The following is a 19,681-nucleotide window of genomic DNA, read 5'->3' as shown; positions in this document are numbered from 1 at the left end:
GGGAAGTTCCCTATCAGGATCTCATCCTTTAGGCACCTCGAAATCAAGGCCACCCACACAGCCCCAGGGCCCCGCGCTCGCTGGGCCCCAAGAGATTCAGAGCTATGGGGTATGGGACACATGTTCACAGGCAGCCAGACAGAAAAGGGGCTCGACGTGGCTGTGGATCTCCTGGGAGCTGAGACGTGTCGGGACACGTGCCCGCTGGGTGGGAACTGGGGTCTTGGGCTGCTGGGCCTCCCACCCCCAGGGTGTGAGCTCAGCACACACTTCATGGCTCTTGTCCACACAAGAGCACTGGCTCAGATGCCTCCCAGTGGAGCAGCAGGAAAATCTCTCTCAGCAGGGTCCGAGGCAGGACTCCCAAAGAGGCTGCCTCCAGAAACTGCTGAGAAATGAGGCCCAGGGAACCTGAGCCCTGACCGGCACTGTCAGAGGAAATTCAAGGCTGGGCTAAAAGCCCCGTCCCCTCCCCTCAAGGGTGGGCATGAGACCCCGTCTCTCCTTGCCTCCGTTTCCTCACCCGTAGAGTCGCTGTGAGGAGTACATTACTTTATCTACATGGGCTGAGCAGTTTGGAGGCACTGAGCTCTTGTGATGTGGATATACTTGTTGAAGGAAGGGCTTTTACAACGGCCACTGTTGCAGGGACCTCAGTGTCCCCATACACCATCCTTCCAGAAAGATCAACTCTGGCCATATCTCAGCACCAGACACCCCAAAGGGCCTGCCCAGTAGGACCTAGAGTCACACCCCCACCCTGCATGACAAGGGACCATCTTTGAGAAGACCTTGGTCAGTGTAGCAGGGGGGTCAGAATGCAGTGACTGGGGGAAGATGATGGCTGGGGCATCTCTCTTCAAGAAGGCGTCCTTAGTCCATCTGCAGCAGGGTCATATCACTGTCATGAGTGGACCGTGTGCAGAGCTGGCATTCCCAGTCCTCACAGGAGCTTCCCCTAGCTATAGCGCACCTTGGCCAGCTTGCCTTAAGCATGCACTCACCTCGACCAACTGGGGGGACCTAATGGGTGCTGGGATTAGGAGCCCACCTTGCATGTGAGCCCCAGCCCCTGCCAAAAGATGAGTCTGCTCTGGTGCAGAGGGAGGAGGGAGGACACGCCCCCAGGCTGGCCACAAAGAAAGCTCTTAGTAGGACACCCCCACCCAAGGTAGCAATTAAGCAGGCAATTGAGGTTCCAGGTGTGGGTATTTTTAGTCTGTGACCTGTCATCCTCTCTTGTCTGGGTGTTAATGTCCAAATGTTTTACAAGTATATTACCAGAAAGAATTATTCCTGAGAGGCAGCCATTTGTGGGAAGGTGTTAGAAAAATGTTGCTTTTCATCCCTTCATCCTTACCATACACAGAGGGCTGGGCAAACTGGCTTCTGAAGCTCTGGTAGGGTGTAGGCTAAGGAGGAACCTAGTGGACCCCCCAAACCTCCCTGCTGCAGGAGCTACTTCCTTGCATGGAGGGCCCAGAGTAAGCAGCATGGACGCTAGAGCTTTTGGAACTCCTGCCGCAGTGGGTGCCAGACAGAAGGGCTCCTATCTCCCTTGAAGGGTGATCCAGCAGCAGCCAGGGCAGGGGTTGCTGCCCTTCCTCAAAATGTGCTGGAGCCCCCCTTTAGGAATTGGCTAAAGGAGAGCTGTCTGTCGTGTCCCTGCTAGAGAAGGGCTGGCGATGAAGGGGCTGACCAGATGGGGCCCCCAGAATCGTGGAGGCAGGAGTCAGCAGGACGAGAGGGGTTCCCCTAGCCTGTGCCTCTTCTAGACAGACGGTCCAGGCCAACCTGTATTCCAGCCAGCCCAGGCCATGCACTGCCTGGAGGACTAGGGTAGCAGCCTGCGGATGAAGCATTCTGCCCTCCACCCGAGGCACATGAGGAGTCTCTGAGGAGAGCTAGATGGGCCAGTGGGTCACCTCAACAACCCTCACCCAGCCAGGACAGCCAAGGCATGTCACCTGGAATGACTGGCTCTCCAAGGGCCAGCTGGCCACCCTATCCTAGAGGTGGTCAACAAAGCTTTCACCCTGGCCAGAAAGGAAGATGCTGCCAGGGCCCTGGGCTGAGGACAGCAAGGACATATCACACTTACCTGGGCAGGACCCACAGAGACTCCTGGAGAGGCACAGGGCCTGTCATCAAGATGAACAATCTCTGGGGATTGTGTCCCTGGGGACTGGCTGTATGGGTGGACTGTGTGAGCTGCCCCAATATGCCACCCAGAAAGTGGAAACGGCCCTGGAAAGTGATAGCAGGGAAGCCCCTCCCCGGTGGCTTATTCTCCACCTGCCTCCCTCTGTTCCTGGCAGCCCTGCCCCATCTCGATTTCCAACCCCACCTGTGTCTGCCTGGAGGGTGGCATGGCTAGCTTTAGTATTTCCTTCTGCAGCTCAGTGATGGGCTCCAGCAGCCCTCACCATGCCTCAGAACCTGAGACCCTTAGGGAAGGACAGGACATGCTGCAAACACAGACCCCGTGTGAGAGGGTCCTCGGGCCACAGAGGTCACAGGTAGGGGTCTACAGACTCCAATTCTGATTTCCTGACCAGGATCCAACCATCAGCATGCTCTTTAACCTTATTAAGTCTTGTTGTTCCCATCTGTGACATGGGGAAGGCACCCACCTCAGAGGTCTTGTGTAGCAACAAATGAATATGATTAAAGTGCCTTTCCTGGTGCCACACATAAAGTCAGGCGTGAGTCCTTGTGTAGCTGCCCCCCATGTCCAGGTCCCAGAGGGTAGCCTGGACCCTGAAATTGGGCCAGGGCTCAACAATGCCTGGATGCCAGGCCCCCCTGGAGATACTGGGACCCTGGCCTGGGCCTGGACAGAAGGTGTTGCTGTGGCATTTGGAGATGACCCCATGGGTGAGGACTGGGGCCTATGTGGCCCTGTGAAGGGGTGCACCCTAAGGTGGGGCTTGGGCACCCAGGCTGAGAGGGTACAGGATGGACGGGCCGGGAGGTGAGATCCAAGACTACTCTCCACCATGCTTCGAACAAACCCCTCACCCTCCATCTGCAGACTAAGCTCTGCATATTTAAGATACTAACGGGCCCTTACTTAAAAAATGATATTTTGCTTGCATACTAAAGTTTTCATCCGACATCAGTAGGGAATCAAAAATCTCTTATTTGGAAACAGCACGTAGGGGAAGCAATGTTGAAAATTTGTCATTGTTCAACAACCTACACATCCTCTGGGAGTTATTGTTTTAAAATGCAACATGTACTGTTAGTTTAAATCATGCCAACTGTGATAACACTCTTTAAATCTTCAGTAAACCTATGCATTTGAACCACTTGCAGATGAGAGTAAATCTATTACGTGAGAGGAGAGTCAGCACTCAGTGGAGGTGAAATAAAATGAAGTAACACAAACCTAGATTGTGGGCTAACAACTCCCACCATCCCCCTCAGAATGTGGCAGCTTAACAAGGAGATATGGCAGGCCTGGCCACAATGCCCAGTGGGGCTTCACACCCTAGCTTTTAGGATACTAGACACTTGAGGCCAGTGTCCACCTGGGGCCTAGGGGTAAACCTATGATCAGTGTCCACCTGTGGCCTAGGGGTCAACCTAAGACCTGATGTCCACCTGAAGACGAGTTCACCTGTGGCCTACTGTCCACCTGGGGCCTGAGGTCACTAGGGGCCTAGGCATCCTTCTGGGGCCTGGTGCCCACTTGTCCCTCATTTCTACCTGGATCCTGCGTATCCACCTGGAGCCATATACCATGAGCCTGGTTACCTTCCTGGGGCCTGAGAGTCAAACCAGGGCCTAATGTAAACCTGGAGTTCAGTGTTCACCTGGGGTCTGAGTCCTTGAGAAGCCTGGTCTTTACTTGGGGCCTGTATCTGTGTGTGTGTGTGGGGTGTGTGTGTGTGTGTGTGTGTGTGTGTGTAATCTCACTTTCTATATAGTTTTGAAAAATAACTCTGGGGTTTTTTTTAATCATTGCTCTTATGCAGTTAAATTTCAAGTAAATGGACACATTGATTGGTTTCTGTCTTCTCATTTTTTCTTATCATCATGCTTCATTTGCTTTATTATCTCTGTTCATCACCATTTGAAGGGTCAATCACAGGATACCAAAAATGACTTTACAAGGAACAGTGGTAAAGAAAAATTCACCTGAAAATATGAAAATCTGTAACATAAATATAATTAAAAGCATAACTTTGAAATTTTAATTTAAACAAATAGGATAGGGAAAATAGGTGGAAAATTAATTTTAATTAGTTCTTTAGTTAACTAGTACCGAAATATTGAAAGACAAAAGTAAAAAAGCTGAAAAAAGTATAAATAACATGGTCAATAAGCTTTATCTAAAAGTATACACAGTACATTCAACAAAAAAATATAAATTTAGTCATGTTTTCAAATGTAGGTCATGAATTAGACAACCAAGGAGAAATCAATGCATTCTAAACAATCAACATCATATTGTATTCGTCAAAGCCAGCACCAATTGGAGGTATGTTTCTAACTTTAAGTATTTTTAAAAAAAAAACTGAAAATCTAATAAAACAACTAAATTATCCACCTGAAAACCTAGAAAAAGCATATAAGTAAACAAAAAGCATTAACAAATTTAAGAAATATACTTAAAGGAATAACAGAAGACAAAAGATTAAAATAAGAAAATAATTTTTGATATTAGCAGCAACACTAATTACAAACATAAGGTACATAAACGAAACACAGAATTTTGAAAAAGATATTACTCAAATAACCTGGAAAATCTAGAAGAAATGGATACATTCCTTGACACATACATCCTCCCAAGACTAAACCAGGAAGAAGTTGAATCTCTGAACAGACCAATAACAGGCTCTGAAATTGTGGCAATAATCAATAGCTTACCAATAAAAAACAGTCCATGACCAGATGGATTCACAGCCGAATTCTACCAGAGGTACACGGAGGAACTGGTACCATTCCTTCTGAAGCTATTCCAATCAATAGAAAAAGAGGGAATCCTCCCTAACTCATTTTATGAGGCCAGCATCATCCTGATAACAAAGCCTGGCAGAGACAACCAAAAAAGAATTTTAGACCAATATCCTTGATGAACATTGATGCAAAAATCCTCAATAAAATACTGGCAAACCAAATCCAGCAGCACATCGAAAAGCTTATCCACCATGATCAAGTGGGCTTCATCCCTGGGATGCAAGGCTGGTTCAACATACGCAAATCAATAAATGTAACCCAGCGTATAAACAGAACCAAAGACAAAACCACATGATTATCTCAATAGATGCAGAAAAGGCCTTTGACAAAATTCAACAACGCTTCATGCTAAAAACATTCAATAAATTAGGTATTGATGCGATGTATCTCAAAATAATAAGAGCTATCTATGACAAACCCACAGCCAATATCATACTGAATGGGAAAAACTGGAAGCATTCCCTTTGAAAACTGGCACAAGACAGGGATGCCCTCTCTCACCACTCCTATTCAACATAGTGTTGGAAGTTCTGGCCAGGGCAATCAGGCAGAAGAAGGAAATAAAGGGTATTCAATTAGGAAAAGAGGAAGTCAAATTGTCCCTGTTTGCAGATGACATGATTATATATCTAGAAAATCCCATTGTCTCAGCCCAAAATCTCCTTAAGCTGATAAGCAACTTCAGCAAAGTCTCAGGATACAAAATCAATGTACAAAAATCACAAGCATTCTTGTACACCAATATCAGACAGAGAGCCAAATCATGAGTGAACTCCCATTCACAACTGCTTCAAAGAGAATAAAATACTAGGAATCCAACTTACAAGGGACGTGAAGGACCTCTTCAAGGAGAACTACAAACCACTGCTCAATGAAATAAAAGAGGATACAAACAAATGGAAGAACATTCCATGCTCATGGGTTGCAAGAATCAATATCGTGAAAATGGCCATACTGCCCAAGGTAATATATAGATTTAATGCCATCCCCATCAAGCTACCAATGACTTTCTTCACAGAATTGGAAAAAACTACTTTAAAGTTAATATGGAACCAAAAATGAGCCCACATCGCCAAGTTAATCCTAAGCCAAAAGAACAAAGCTGGAGGCATCATGCTACCTGACTTCAAACTATACTACAAGGCTACAGTAACCAAAACAGCATGGTACTGGTACCACAACAGAGACATAGATCAATGGAACAGAACAGAGCCCTCAGAAATAATGCCACATATCTACAACTATCTGCTCTTTGACAAACCTGACAAAAACAAGCAATGGGGAAAGGAGTTCCTATTTAATAAATGTGCTGGGAAAACTGGCTAACCATATGTAGAAAGCTGAAACTGGATCCCTTCCTTACACCTTATACAAAAATTAATTCAAGATGGATTAAAGACTTACATGTTAGAGCTAAAACCATAAAAACCCTAGAAGAAAACCTAGGCAATACCATTCAGGACACAGGCATGGGCAAGGACTTCATGTCTAAAACACCAAAGGCAATGGCAACAAAAGCCAAAATTGACAAATGGGATCTCATTAAACTAAAGAGCTTCTGCACAGCAAAAGAAACTACCATCAGAGTGAACAGGCAACCTACAGAATGGGAGAAAATTTTTGCAACCTACTCATCTAACAAAGGGCTAATATCCAGAATCTACAATGAACTCAAACAAATTTACAAGAAAAAAACAAACAACTCCATCAAAAAGTGGGCGAAGGATATGAACAGACACTTCTCAAAAGAAGACATTTATGCAGCCAAAAAACACATAAAAAAGTGCTCATCATCACTGGCCATCAGAGAAATGCAAATCAAAACCACAATGAGATACCATCTCACACCAGTTAGAATGGCCATCATTAAAAAGTCAGGAAACAACAGGTGCTGGAGATGATGTGGAGAAATAGGAACACTGTTACACTGTTGGTGGGACTGTAAACTAATTCAACCATTCTGGAAGTCAGTGTGGCAATTCCTCAGGGATCTAGAACTAGAAATACCATTTGACCCAGCCATCCCATTACTGGGTATATACCCAAAGGACTATAAATCATGCTGCTATAAAGACACATGCACACGTATGTTTATTGCGGCACTATTCACAATAGCAAAGACTTGGAACCAACCCAAATGTCCAACAACGATAGACTAGATTAAGAAAATGTGGCACATATACACCATGGAATACTATGCAGCCATAAAAAATGGTGAGTTCATGTCCTTTGTAGGGACATGGATGAAACTGGAAACCATCATTCTCAGTTAATTATCACAAGGACAAAAAACCAAACACCATATGTTCTCACTCATAGGTGGGAATTGAACAATGAGAACACATGGACACAGGAAGGGGAACTTCACACTCCGGTGACTGTTGTGGGGTGGGGGGAGAGGGGCGGGACAGCATTAGGAGATATACCTAATGCTACAATGACGAGGTAATGGGTGCAGCACACCAACATGGCACATGGAAACATATGTAACAAACCTGCATATTGTGCACATGTACCCTAAAACTTAAAGTATAATAATAAAAAAAAAACCCAGCAGCAGTGTTCTGGAATCCTTTGTGAGTGACAAACACTCAGAACCCTGCCAATTTGTTATGGAATCCTATCTGAGGGACAAACATTCAGACACTCACGGTATCATTTCATCTCATCTCATTTCAATTTTATTTCAATTTCATTTCATTATTTCATTTCATCTCATTATTTCATTTCATTTCATCTCATCATTTCATCTCATCATTCATCTCATCATTTCATATCATTTTATCTCACCATTTCATTTCATCTCATCTCATTTCATCTCATCATTACATCTTACTTCATCTCATTTTATGTCATTTCATGTCATCATTTCATCACATCTCGTCTCATCTCATCATTTCATCTCATCTCATCATTTCAACTCATTGCATCTCATCTCATTTCCATTTCATTATTCCATTTCTTTATTCCATTTCATCATTTCATTTCATTATGTCATTTCATCTCATCACATTTCATCTCATCTCATTTCTTCTCATCTCATCATTTCATCTCATTATTTCATCTGATTTCATGTCATCATATCATGTCATGTCATCATTTCATCTCATGATTTCATCACATCTCATCTCATTTAATCTCATCATTTAATCTCATTTCATCTCATCATTTCGTCTCATCTCGTAGCTTCTCAATTTCATTTCTTCATTATTTCATCTCATTTCATTATTTCATGTCATGTCATCTCATGTCATCATTTCATCTAATCACATCTCATCATTTCATCATTTTATTTTATCATTTCATCTTATTTCATCTCATCATTTCATCTCATCTGATTTCAATTTATTTCAATTTCATTTCATTATTTCATTTCATCTCATTATTTCATTTCATTTCATTTCATCTCATCATTTCATCTCATCATTCACCTCATTTCGTATCATCATTTTATCTCACCATTCCATTTCATCTCATCTCATTTCATCATTACACCTTATTTCATCTCATTTTATGTCATCATTTCATCACATCTCGTCTCATCTCATCATTTCATCTCATTTCATCTCATCATTTCAACTCATTGCATCTCATCTCATCATTTCCATTTCATTTCCATTTCATTATTCCATTTCATCATTTCATTTCATTATGTCATTTCATCTCATCACATTGCATCTCATTTCTTCTCATCTCATCATTTAATCTCATTATTTCATCTGATTTCATGTCATCATATCATGTCATCATTTCATCTCATCATTTCATCACATCTCATCTCATCATTTAATCTCATCATTTAATCTCATTTCATCTCATCATTTCATCACATCTCATCTCATCATTTCATCTCATCATTTAATCTCATTTCATCTCATCATTTCATCTCATTTCATCATTTCATCTCATCATTTCTTCTCATCTCATCATTTCCATTTCATTTCCATTTCATTATTTCATCATTTCATTATTTCATTTCATCTCATTTCATTATTTCATTTCATTAGGTCATTTCATTTCATCATGTCATTTCATTTCATCTCATTTCATGACATCTCAGTTCATTTCATCTCATTTCATTTCATCTCACCATTTCATCTCATCATTTCATCTTATCTCATCATCTCATTTCATCTCATCATTTCATCTCATTTCATCTCATCTCATTACATCATTTCATCTCATTGCATCTCATCTCATTTCAATTTCATCATTACATTTCATAATTTCCTTTCATCATTTCATTTAATTTAATCTCATTTCATTATTTCATTTCATCTCATTTTTCATCTCATTTCATCTCATCATTTCATCTTATCATCTCATCTCATCATTTCATCTCATCGTTCACCTCATTTCATCTCATCATTTTATCTCATTATTTCATGTCATCTCATCTCATTTCAATTTCATTATTTCATATCATTTCATTATTTCATTTCATTTCATCTCATTTCATCTCGTTTCATCTCATCATTTCATCCATCATCTCATCATTTAATCTCATCTCATCTCCTTTCAATTTCTTTTCAATTTTGTCATTTTGTCTCATCATTTCATCTCATCATTTCTACTCATCATTTCGTCTCAAAATTTCATCTCATCATTTCATCTCATCTCATCATTTTGTCATTTCACCTCATCATTTCATCTCATCTCAAGTCATCTTATCATTTCATCTAAGTGAAATGATGTAATGGAATCATGAAATGAAATGGATAGGATGCCCTCAGTGATGTTAAATTTAAAAATTGTTTTCATGTATTCATTTTTATATTTATATGTATTTACGTTTATATTTACTTATATTTCTTTTTACTTATTTTTATTTATATTTTTACTTATTTCTTTATTTATAGACAAGGTCCTGTTCTGTGGCCTAGGCTGGAATGCGGTGGTGCATTCACAGTTCACTGCAGCCTCGAGCAAACCTCCCACCTTAGCCTCCCAGGTAGCTGGGACCCCAGGTGCGCACCACCGCACCTGGTTAATATTTTATTATTTGTAGAGAGGGACGCTTGCTATGCTGCCCAGGCTGGTCTCAAACTCCTGGGCTCAAGCAATCCTCCTGCCTTGGCAACCCAAAATGCTGGGATTACAGACATGAGCCACAGTGCCCAACCTATTTATTTATTTATTTAATAAAGACAAGGTCTCACTATGTTGCCCAGGCTGGTCAACTCCTGGCCTCAAATGATTCTCCAAACTTGGCCTCTCAAAATGTTGGGATTACAGGTAGGAGCCACCATGCCTGGCCTAAAAATAGTATTATATTTTTGTATTATATAATTTTCAATTAGGTAATATGAATATTCTGTACAGGAAATATGCCCTTAATTACATAGGAATAAACATTTGTTACACAGAGAAAAATCTAATAGAGCTAAAAATAAAAATTAATTTGGAAAGGTCATTAGATACTCATACATTCTTATGTTTATACATTCTTTCATATATTCATATATTCTTTTAACAGTATCAATGGTTTGGAGTTATTTGTACAAAACCATGACCTATATGTAATACAACTAACAGGCACTTACAATTCAAGGCATATATATTATATACAAAGCTTCAACTTCTCATTATTTTTTTTGTTTCTTTTTCTTTCTGTTTTGGCAGATACTATGAACACAACATTCAACTCACAGACACTATGGAGCCCTTACTAAGCATAAAGTACTGTGAAAGGCCAGGGCTAGGACAGAACTGAGACAGGGCCAGGGATACGACAGAACTGGGGCAGGGTCATGGCCAGAGAAAAACCAGGGGCAGGGTCACAGCCAGGGACACGACAGGACCAAGGCCAGGGCCAGAAGCAGGGCAGAACCAGGGCCAGGGCAGGGACATGGCAGGGCCAGGGCCATGGCAGGATCAGGGCCAGCAGAAGGCCAGGCCAGGGCTAGGGTAGCACAGGGCCAAGGCAGGGCAGGGTCAGTGTAGAGCAAGGAACGGTCCAGGGTACGGCAGGGCAGGGACAGGGAGGTCCAACGCCAGAGTCAGGTCCAGGACATGGACAGGGCAGGGCCAGAAACACGGCAGGACCAGAAAGGGGACAGGGCAAGGGCAAGGCCAGAGAAGGACCATGGAAAAAACATGGCTAGGGAGGGTCCAGGGCAAGGGCAAGGCCAGGGCAGAACCAGAACCAGGGCAGGCCAAAGGCAGGGCCAGGGCAGGGCAAGGCCAGGGTAGGGCAGGGCCAGTGTAGGGTGAGGGTAGGACCAGGGCAAGTTCAGGGCCAGGGCAGGACTAAGATAGCACAGGGCCAAGGCAGGGCCAGGGCAAGGCCAAAGGAGGGGCCAGGGCCAAGCATGGCCAGTGTGGGGCCTGGGGATTGTCAGGGCCAGGGCCAGGGTCAAGTCTGGGCCAGGGACAGGGCCAGAGCAAGGGAAGGGTCAGGGAGAAGGCAGAACCAGAGAGGATCCAGAACAAGGGCAGGGCCAGGGAAGGACAAGGCAAAGCCAAGGCCAGGGCAGGGCAAGACCAGGGAAGGGCAAGGCCAGGGCAGGGCAAGACCAGGGAAGGGCAGGGCCAGGGTAGGAGAAGGCCATGTTAGGGCCAAGCCGAAGGCAGGGCAGGACTAGGGTAGTACAGGGCATGGCCCAAAACAGGGCAGGGCCATAGCAGTGGCAGGACTAGCAACAGAGCCAGGACCAGAGCATGGTGGGGACAATAGAGGGCCAGGACAGACGATGGCAAGGCAGGTCCAGGGCCATTTCATGGACTCGGTAGCCCTGGGGTCAGGCCAGGGCAGGGCAAGGGCAAGGCCAGGGAGAAGGCAGGGCCGGGGCCAAGGCAGTGCCAGGGCAGGGCAGGACCAGTGCAGGGCCAATGCAGGGTGAGGGCATGGCCAGGCATGGAAGGGCAGGGCAGGACCAAGGAAGGGCCAGGAGAGGGCCACGGCAGGGTCAGGGCCAGAACAAGGGTACAGCTGGGGCCAGGAATATGGTAGCATAAGGGCTGGGCCCAGGCTGGGACACGCAGGGCAGAGCATCGCTCGTGCAAGGCAGGGCCAGAGCCAGGCCATAGAGATGGGAGGGCAACACCAAGGCAGGGTCAGGGCAGGTCCAGAGTCGAGGCAGAGCTAGGGCCCAGGCAGGGCCATGGAAGCGCCAGGGCAGAGGAGGGCAGGGCAATGCAGGACTGGGCCATGGCAGTGCCTGGTCAACTCCAGGGCAGGGCCAGAAGCAGGACAGGGCCAGGGCCAATGCTCAGGCCAGGGACATGGCATGACAGGAAGTGCCAGAGCAGGGCTGGGCCAACATTGGGGCAGGGTAAATCAGGCCAGGACACCTCCAAGTCCAGCTCTGGCCCTGCCTTGGCCCTGGCCCCTTCCTGGCCTGACCTTGTCCCTGGCCCTGCCCTATCCATGCCCTGTGTGTTTGACCAGTGTTTTATAACACCAGAATCCTACAAGAAACTTAAATCAGCTCTTTTTGTGCATTTTTAGTAGAGATGGGGTTTTACAATGTAGCCCAGGCTGGTTCCAAACTCCTCAGCTCAAGCCATCTGCCTGCCTTGGCCTCCCAAAGTGCCGGGATTATAGGAGTAATCTGGCCAAGTATTTAACTTCTGTATGCCTGTTTCCTAAATTTGGAAAATGGGGATGCTTTAAGTACCTAGCACATAGAATTATTGTGAGAATCAATGCCTCACATATTTACATATTGATAAAATTATACTCATAGAACACTACTGGAAGCAAAGATAGTATTAGTTAAAATTTAGTGATTATTTACTGCAAATATTATTACTATTACAAACAACATAGTATAGACATTATTAATGCTACTATAGTTATCTTAAAAATCTAAAATAAAAAGTTTTACATAATAGCCTAATGTAATCTCTCCTGCTCTGCCCTGGCTCAGCCCTAGTGCCAGCTCTGCCCCTAGTCCTACCATATCCCTGGCCCTGACCCTTCCCTGGTCCTGCCACTGCCCTGGCCCTTCCCATCTTCAGGCCTTACCATGGCCCTACCCTGGTCCTGACCCTGCCCTGGTCTGGTCCTGACCCTGGCCCTACCCCAGAGAAGGGGTATGGCAGAGCCAGGGAAGGGCCGGGGCAAATAAGGGACAGGACACATCCAAATCCAGGAAAGGGCCAGGGCCATGACAGAGCCAGGGCGAGTCCTTGGCAGGGCCAGGTTCCAGGCCAGGGCCAGGAAAGGGTCATGGCAGGGTCACTGTATGGCCAAGGTCCAGGCCAAAGCCAAGGCAGGGGCAGGGTCAGGCCTGCATAAGGGCAGGACCAGAGCCAGTGATATGGCAGGGCCAGGGCCAGGGCCAGGGCTGTGCCAGGACAGAACAACAGCAGAGCAGGGCAGGAGCAGAGCCAGGCCATAGAGAGAGTAGGGCAAATGCCAAGGCAAGGCCAGGGTAGTGCCAGGGCTGAGGCAAGGTCAGGGAAGGTCCAGGACTGAGTCAAGGCTAGAACCAAGACAGGGGCAAAGGCCGGGGCAGATCTAGGGCACAAGCAGGGCAGGCTAGGGCAGGGCAATGGCAAGACCAGGCCATGGCAGGGCCAGTCCAGGATAGAACAGGGCACAGGCAGGGCAGGGCCAGGGCCACGGCTGGGGCAGGACAAGGACCAGGACCAGGGTCCAGGCCAGGGCAAGGGTATGGCCAGGGCAGAGGTAGGGCCAGAGCCAGGGTCTGGGCAGGACCAAGGCAGGTCCATTGCAGGGCCAGGGTTCAGACCAGGGCCAGAGCAGGGCCGGGGCAGGGCCAGGGCCAGGACAAGGAAAGGGCAATGTCAGGACAAGGGCCATGGCAGGAACAGCAACGGGGCTAGGGCCAGGACAGGGACAGGGACAAGGTCAGGGCTAGGGCCAGAATAGCATGCCAGGGTAGAGCCAGGCCAAATTAGGGCCAGGACAGGGTCAGGACCAGGGCTGGGACAGGGAATGGCCTTAAGTAGCGAAGGGCCGGGGCCAGGGTCCATGCCAGTGCCAGTGCCAGTCCAGGGCAGAGGCAGGGCCATGGCCAGGTCTAGGACAAGGCTGGGGCAGGGCCAAGGTCTGGGTCAGGGTCAGCACAAGACCAGGGCAGAGCCAGGGGAGGGGCAGAGCCAGGGGAGGGAAAAGGCCATGGTAGGGCCAGGTTAAATCAGGGACAAGACACCTGCAAATCCACTTCAGGGCCAGGGTCAGGGCAGGGCCAGTTCAGGGCCAGGGCCAAGACAGGGCCAGGGCCAGGGCTGTCAGGATCATCGGCAGGGCCAGGGCCATGGCAGGACCAGGGTCAGGAGCAGGGGTCAATGCCAGGCCAAGGACAAAGATAGGACCAGGTCTGTGCTAGGGCCAGTGTGAGGGCCAAGGCGGGGTCAGGGCAGGGCAAAAGGGAGGGCAGGGCCAGGGCAGGGTGGAGCAGGCCCAGGGTAGCACATGGTTAAGGTAGGGCACGACCAACCAGGGCAGGTCTATGGCTGGGGCTGGGGCAGAGCCAGGGCCGGGGCAGGGCCAAGACAGTGGCAGCTCCAGGGCAGGGCCAGGGTTAGGACCATGGACATGTCCAAGGCCAGTGCCAGGGCAAGGGCAAGGGCAAGGGCAGGGGCAGGGCCAGGGTCATCTAAGAACCAGGGACAAAGCCAGGCCCAGAGCAGGGCCAGAACAGGTACCTGGCAGGGCTAGGGTCTGGGACAGGGCCATGGCAGGGCCAGGGCCACAACCAGGTCTGTGCTGTGGCCAGGTCCAACACGGTGCCCAGGTGAGGCTAGGGTGAAGGCCAAGGTAGGGCCAGGGCAGGGTCAAAGCCAGGATAGGGCCAAGGCAGGGCCAGGGCAGGCAAGGCAGGGCCAGGAAAGCATAGGGCCAAGACAGGGCAGGGCCAGGCCAGTGCCAAGACCTGGGCAGGGCCAGGGAACAGCCAGGGCAGGGCCAGGGCCAGGGCAGGACCAGGTTTGGGGCAGGAGCAAAACAAAGGCAAGGACAGTGCAGGATCTTGGCACAGCCAGGGTCCAGGACAGTGTCAGGGCAGGGCCAAAGCAGGGTCTGGGCCATGGTAAGACCAGCAACAGGTCTGGGGCTAGGCCAGTGACAGGACCAGAGTCAGGGCAAGGGCCAGAGCAGTGCAAGGCCAGGGTGGGGCCAGGCATTTCAGGGTCAGGGCCAGGGGAGAACCAGGGCAAGGTCTCAAGCAGGGAAGGGCCAGGGCCATGACAGGGCCAGGGGCTGTGTTAGGGCAAGGGCAGAGCCAGAGCAAGGTAAGGGTCAGGGCCAAGGCCAGGGTAGGGACAGGGAAAGAAATATGGCAGGACCAGGGGCAATGCCAAGGCCAAGGCTGGGCCAGGGCTGAGCCAGGGATGAGTCAGGGCAGGGCAGGGCAGGGCAGGAAGGCGCTGGTAGGGGCAGGGCAGGGACAGGCCAATGGAGAGCCATGTCACGCCGGGGCCAGGACACCTCCAAGTCCACTTCAGGGCCAGGGCTATGGCAGGACCAAGACCAGGGCCAGGGTTAGGGCCAGGTCTGGGCTAGGGCCAGCTCCAGAGCAGGGCCTAGCGAAGACTAGGGTGAGGGCCAAGGTAAGGCCAGGGCAGGGTCAAAGGCAGAGTAGGGCCAGGGCAGGGTGATGACACATCCAGAGCACAGCACGGCAGGCTGATGGCAAGACCAGGGGCAGACCGCTGCCAGCTCAGGGCCAGGAAAAGGCCAGGGAAGAGCCAGGAAAGGGTCTGGGTCAGGGCCAGGACCAAGGCAGAACAGGGCCAGGGCCATGGCAGAGTCAGGGCAGGTCCTTGACAGGACCAGGTTCCAGGCCAGGGCCAGGGCAGCAGCAGGGGCAGGGCCTGGATAAGGGCAGGGCCAGGGATATGGCAGGACCAGGGCTAGAGCCAGGGCCAGGCCATAGTGAAGGCAGGGCAAAAGCCAAGGCAGGGTCAGGGCAGGTCCAGGAAGCGGCTAGCACCAAGCAGGGCCAAGGCACAACCAGCGCAGGGTAAGGCAGGGCAATGGCACCACTGGGCCATGACAGGGCAAGGTCAGTGCCAGGAGAGGGCAGAACAGGCAGGCCCATGGTGGGGCCAGGGTAGGGATGGCCAAAGCAGGGCCAGAATATGTCCAAGGCCAGGTCAGGGCCAGAACAGGAACAGGACCATGACCATTGGCAGGGCCAGTGCCATGACAGGACCAGGGTCAGGACAAGGGGCAGGGCCAGAGCCAGGGCCAGAGCCAAGCCCAGGCCAGTGCAGGTTCAGGGCAGGGCCAGTGCCAAGGCAAGACCAGGGCAGGGACAGGGTAGCACAGGGCCAAGACAGGGTCAGGATGGGACCAGAGCAGGACAGAGCTGAGACAGTCCAAGTAACAGTAGGGCAGGTACAGGGCAAGGCAGGGCAGTACAGGGCCAGATCCATGGCAGGGGCAAGGCAAGGCCAGGCCCACTGCCAATGCACCAGCCCTCCCTACAAGGCTCCTACACCTGGCCACTGCTGCAGCCCATCCATCGCTGTAAGCCTGACCCCCAACCCTGGCTGCAGCCGCCTGCCCTCCTAGCGCGGCCGCTCTCCTACCGCTCTGGCACACTTACAGTCTCCGTCGCTGCCACCCACCCGCAGCGAGGCGAGCCGTGGTGTCGCAGGCTCTAGGTGTCTTCTCCTCCTCCTGGCATGGAGCAGCTGGGTGGGCAAAGCCAGAAAAGCCTAGAGGAAGATGTGAGGGGTGGGAGGGTTAGAGCCTCAACTTGTCATGCCAGCCACTGGGTGGCAGGGGCCAGTTTCAGCAAAGGCACTCACACCCACCCTCCAAAGTCCAGCCTCTCCTTTTGGCCCAAGCTAGCCGGGAACTGGGGTCTGGGGTGGGTGCTGGAGTCACCACAGCACCCAGCTCCCCACTCCACAGGAAACATTGGGCCCACTGGGGCTGCAATCCTTGGGGAGCAGGAGAAGCAGAAAAATTCAGACCCAGCCAGCCCTCCGCACCCAGGTGCCAATTCCTGTTCCAGACGCCTCCACGCACAGGGCCCTGTCCCCCGTGGTGTCCCCAGGGGTGCCTGGCAGCCTCTGAGGCACAGACTCAGAGTGCACAGGCCCAGGAACAGGTGGGTGTGGGGGCTCTGCCATGCTCAGGATTCCCATGCAAACACTGCACGCTTGCACTCCAGTATGACCAAGAGTAGGTCGCCCTCTGGAGTGTGGAGTCACGGAGAGGAGAACCACTCCTTCTGTGGATGCCAACTCTGCTGACCACCACCAGCGGTGCAGCCCCTGATAGCATCGAACTCGCTCCCCCTCCACGGCTAGTCCTGCCCTCGATAGCTCCCCCTACCTCCATCCTCCAATGCCGCCAGTAGCGTATACCCGATAGTGCCCTAACCTGTCCTCCTCCATGGGCATTGCAGCCCCAGAAAGCGCCCATAAACCCACCCTCCCTGCCTTGGGCAGTGCAGCCCTGTACAGTGCTACCAACCAGTACCCCTAATGCAGGCAATGACACCCTGGATAGTGCCCCCAACCCACCCCACACTGCGAAAGGTGCAGCCCTGGATAGCCCCTGTCCTACCACTCTGGTCGTGCTGCAGTCTTTGTCACCGCCACCACCAACCACAGTGAGGCAAGCCAGTGGGCCGCAGGCTCTAGCACCCAGCAGCCAGGCACGGAGCAGCTCTCGCTGATGGCTGGCTCCTACCACTCTGACCACACTGCTGTCTCCGTGGCCATCTTCTTTGACTACAAAGGAATAAAACTAGGTATCAGTAAGAAAAGTAATTTTGGAAACAATACAATCACATGGAAGTTAAACACTACCCTCCTGAATAAATGACTAGTGGGTCAATGAAGATACTAAGACAGAAATTAAAAAATTTCATGAAACAAAGGGTAATGAAAACACAGCATACCAAAACTTTTTACGCAGAAAGCAGTACAAAGGCAGAGATTTATAGCTATAAGTGCCTACCATCCAAACAAAAGAAAAACTTCAAATAAACAATACATCTTATAGAACTAGTAAAGTAAGAACAAACTAAACCGAAAATAAGAAAAGAAATAAGATCGTAGCAGAAATAAAATTGAAATAAAAAACACACAAGATTAAATGAAAAGTTGGTTTTCTGGAAAGCTGAACAAAATCGACAAACTTTTAACCAGGCTAACTAAGAAAAAAGAGACAAGACTCAAATAAATAAAATCAACAGATTAAAAAAAAAGGAGACATTACAACTAATACTTCAGAAATTCAAAGGATCATAACTGGCTATTATATGCCAATAAATTGGAAAGCCTAGTAGAAATTGGCAAATTCCTAGATGCATACAACCTACTTAGGCTGAACAATGAAAACATCCAAGACCAGAACAGATTGGTAACAAGTAATGAGATCGAACCCATCAGAAAAAGTCTCCCAGTAAAGAAAAGCCCAGGAACTGATGTCTTCACTGCTGATGGCTTCACACCAAACAATTTAAAGACCTAGTACGAATCCTACTCAAACTATTTTGAAAAACAGGAGGGAATACTTCCAAACTTATTCCATGAGACCATTATTACTGTGATACCAAAATCAGACAAAGCCATCAAAGAAGGAAACTACAGGCCAGTATCTCTAATATTGATGCAAAAATCCTCAACAAAATACCAGTGAATCAAATTCAGTAATACATTAAAAAGAAAATTCATCATGATCAAGTGGGATGTATCCCTGGGATGCAAGGGTCACTCAACATACAATGTGATACATCATATCAACCAAATAAATGACAAAAACTGTACGATCATGTCAACTGAAATTGAAAAAGCATTTGATGAAATTCAACATCCCTTCATGCTATAAATCCTCAAAGAAACGGGTACAGAAGAAACATACCGCAACGTAATAAAAACTTCAGGAAAGACACCCACAGCTAGGATCATATGGAATGGGGAAAAATGGAAAGCTTTTCCTCTAAGATCTCGAACATGATAAGGATGCCCACTGTCACCACTGTTGTTTAACATAGTACTGGAAATCCCAGCTAAAGCAATCAGCGCAGCCCCTGATATGGCCCCCAACCCACCCTGCCCCCTACCACCAGCAGTGTCGCCCCCCCCCCACAATAGCACACCCAACACACCCAAACCGCCCCGCCTCCCCACACCATGGGTATTGCAGCACCCCATAGCGCCCTCAACCCAAAACCGCCACCCCCCCCCCCCCCCACAGCCACGCAGTGCAGCCCCGGATAGCACACTTAGCCCACCTCACTGTTGCCAGCAATATAGTCTGGGATAGTGCCCCCAACCGGCTCCCCGCCAAGCGCAGTGCAGCCCCCGTTTGGGCCCCCAAACCGCCCCCCCCGACCCCGTGCAGGCAGCACAGCCCCAGATAGCACACCCAACCAGCCACCCAAGGCGGGCAGTGACGCCTGAGATAGGGCCCCCAACCCGTCCCAGGCCACCCGCAGTGCAGCCTGGATAGCGCACTTACCCCGACGCCTTTCTACGCTCTGGCTGGCTGCAGTGCAGGAAGAATTTTATTCACCGTCGATGCGGCCCCGAGTTGTCCCAAAGCGAGGCAGTGCCCCAAGGTCTGTGCTGAGCAGAATGCAGCTCCGCCCTCGCGGTGCCCCCGGCCCACCCGGGTTTGTGCTGAGGAGAACACTGCTCTGCCTTCGCTTTATCTCCGAAGTCTGTGCAGAGAACTGAGCTCCGCCCCGGCGATGCTCTCCATGTGTGTGCTGAGGAGAACGCAGCGCCGGCGCAGGCGCAGAGAGGCCCACAGCGCCGGCGCAGGCGCAGAGAGGCCCAC

At 49.4% G+C, this 19,681-nt stretch overlaps 1 long non-coding RNA gene across 1 annotated transcript; it reads right to left on the bottom strand.

Moving 5' to 3' along the window:
- Positions 1–7,600: 7,600 nt before the first annotated feature.
- On the bottom strand, positions 7,601–19,542 carry LOC134732617 (uncharacterized). Its single transcript, XR_010115945.1, has 5 exons — positions 19,361–19,542; positions 17,459–17,625; positions 16,510–16,599; positions 9,604–10,221; positions 7,601–9,414 (listed from the first exon to the last, which is right to left on the bottom strand). It is a non-coding gene; the product is annotated as an uncharacterized lncRNA (long non-coding RNA).
- Positions 19,543–19,681: the final 139 nt, after the last annotated feature.

The sequence above is a fragment of the Symphalangus syndactylus genome, chromosome 15, assembly GCF_028878055.3.
Source record: "Symphalangus syndactylus isolate Jambi chromosome 15, NHGRI_mSymSyn1-v2.1_pri, whole genome shotgun sequence".
NCBI lineage: Eukaryota > Metazoa > Chordata > Mammalia > Primates > Hylobatidae > Symphalangus > Symphalangus syndactylus.
Note: the sequence above shows the minus strand (reverse complement) of the source record. Positions and strands in the feature narration are given on the sequence as shown.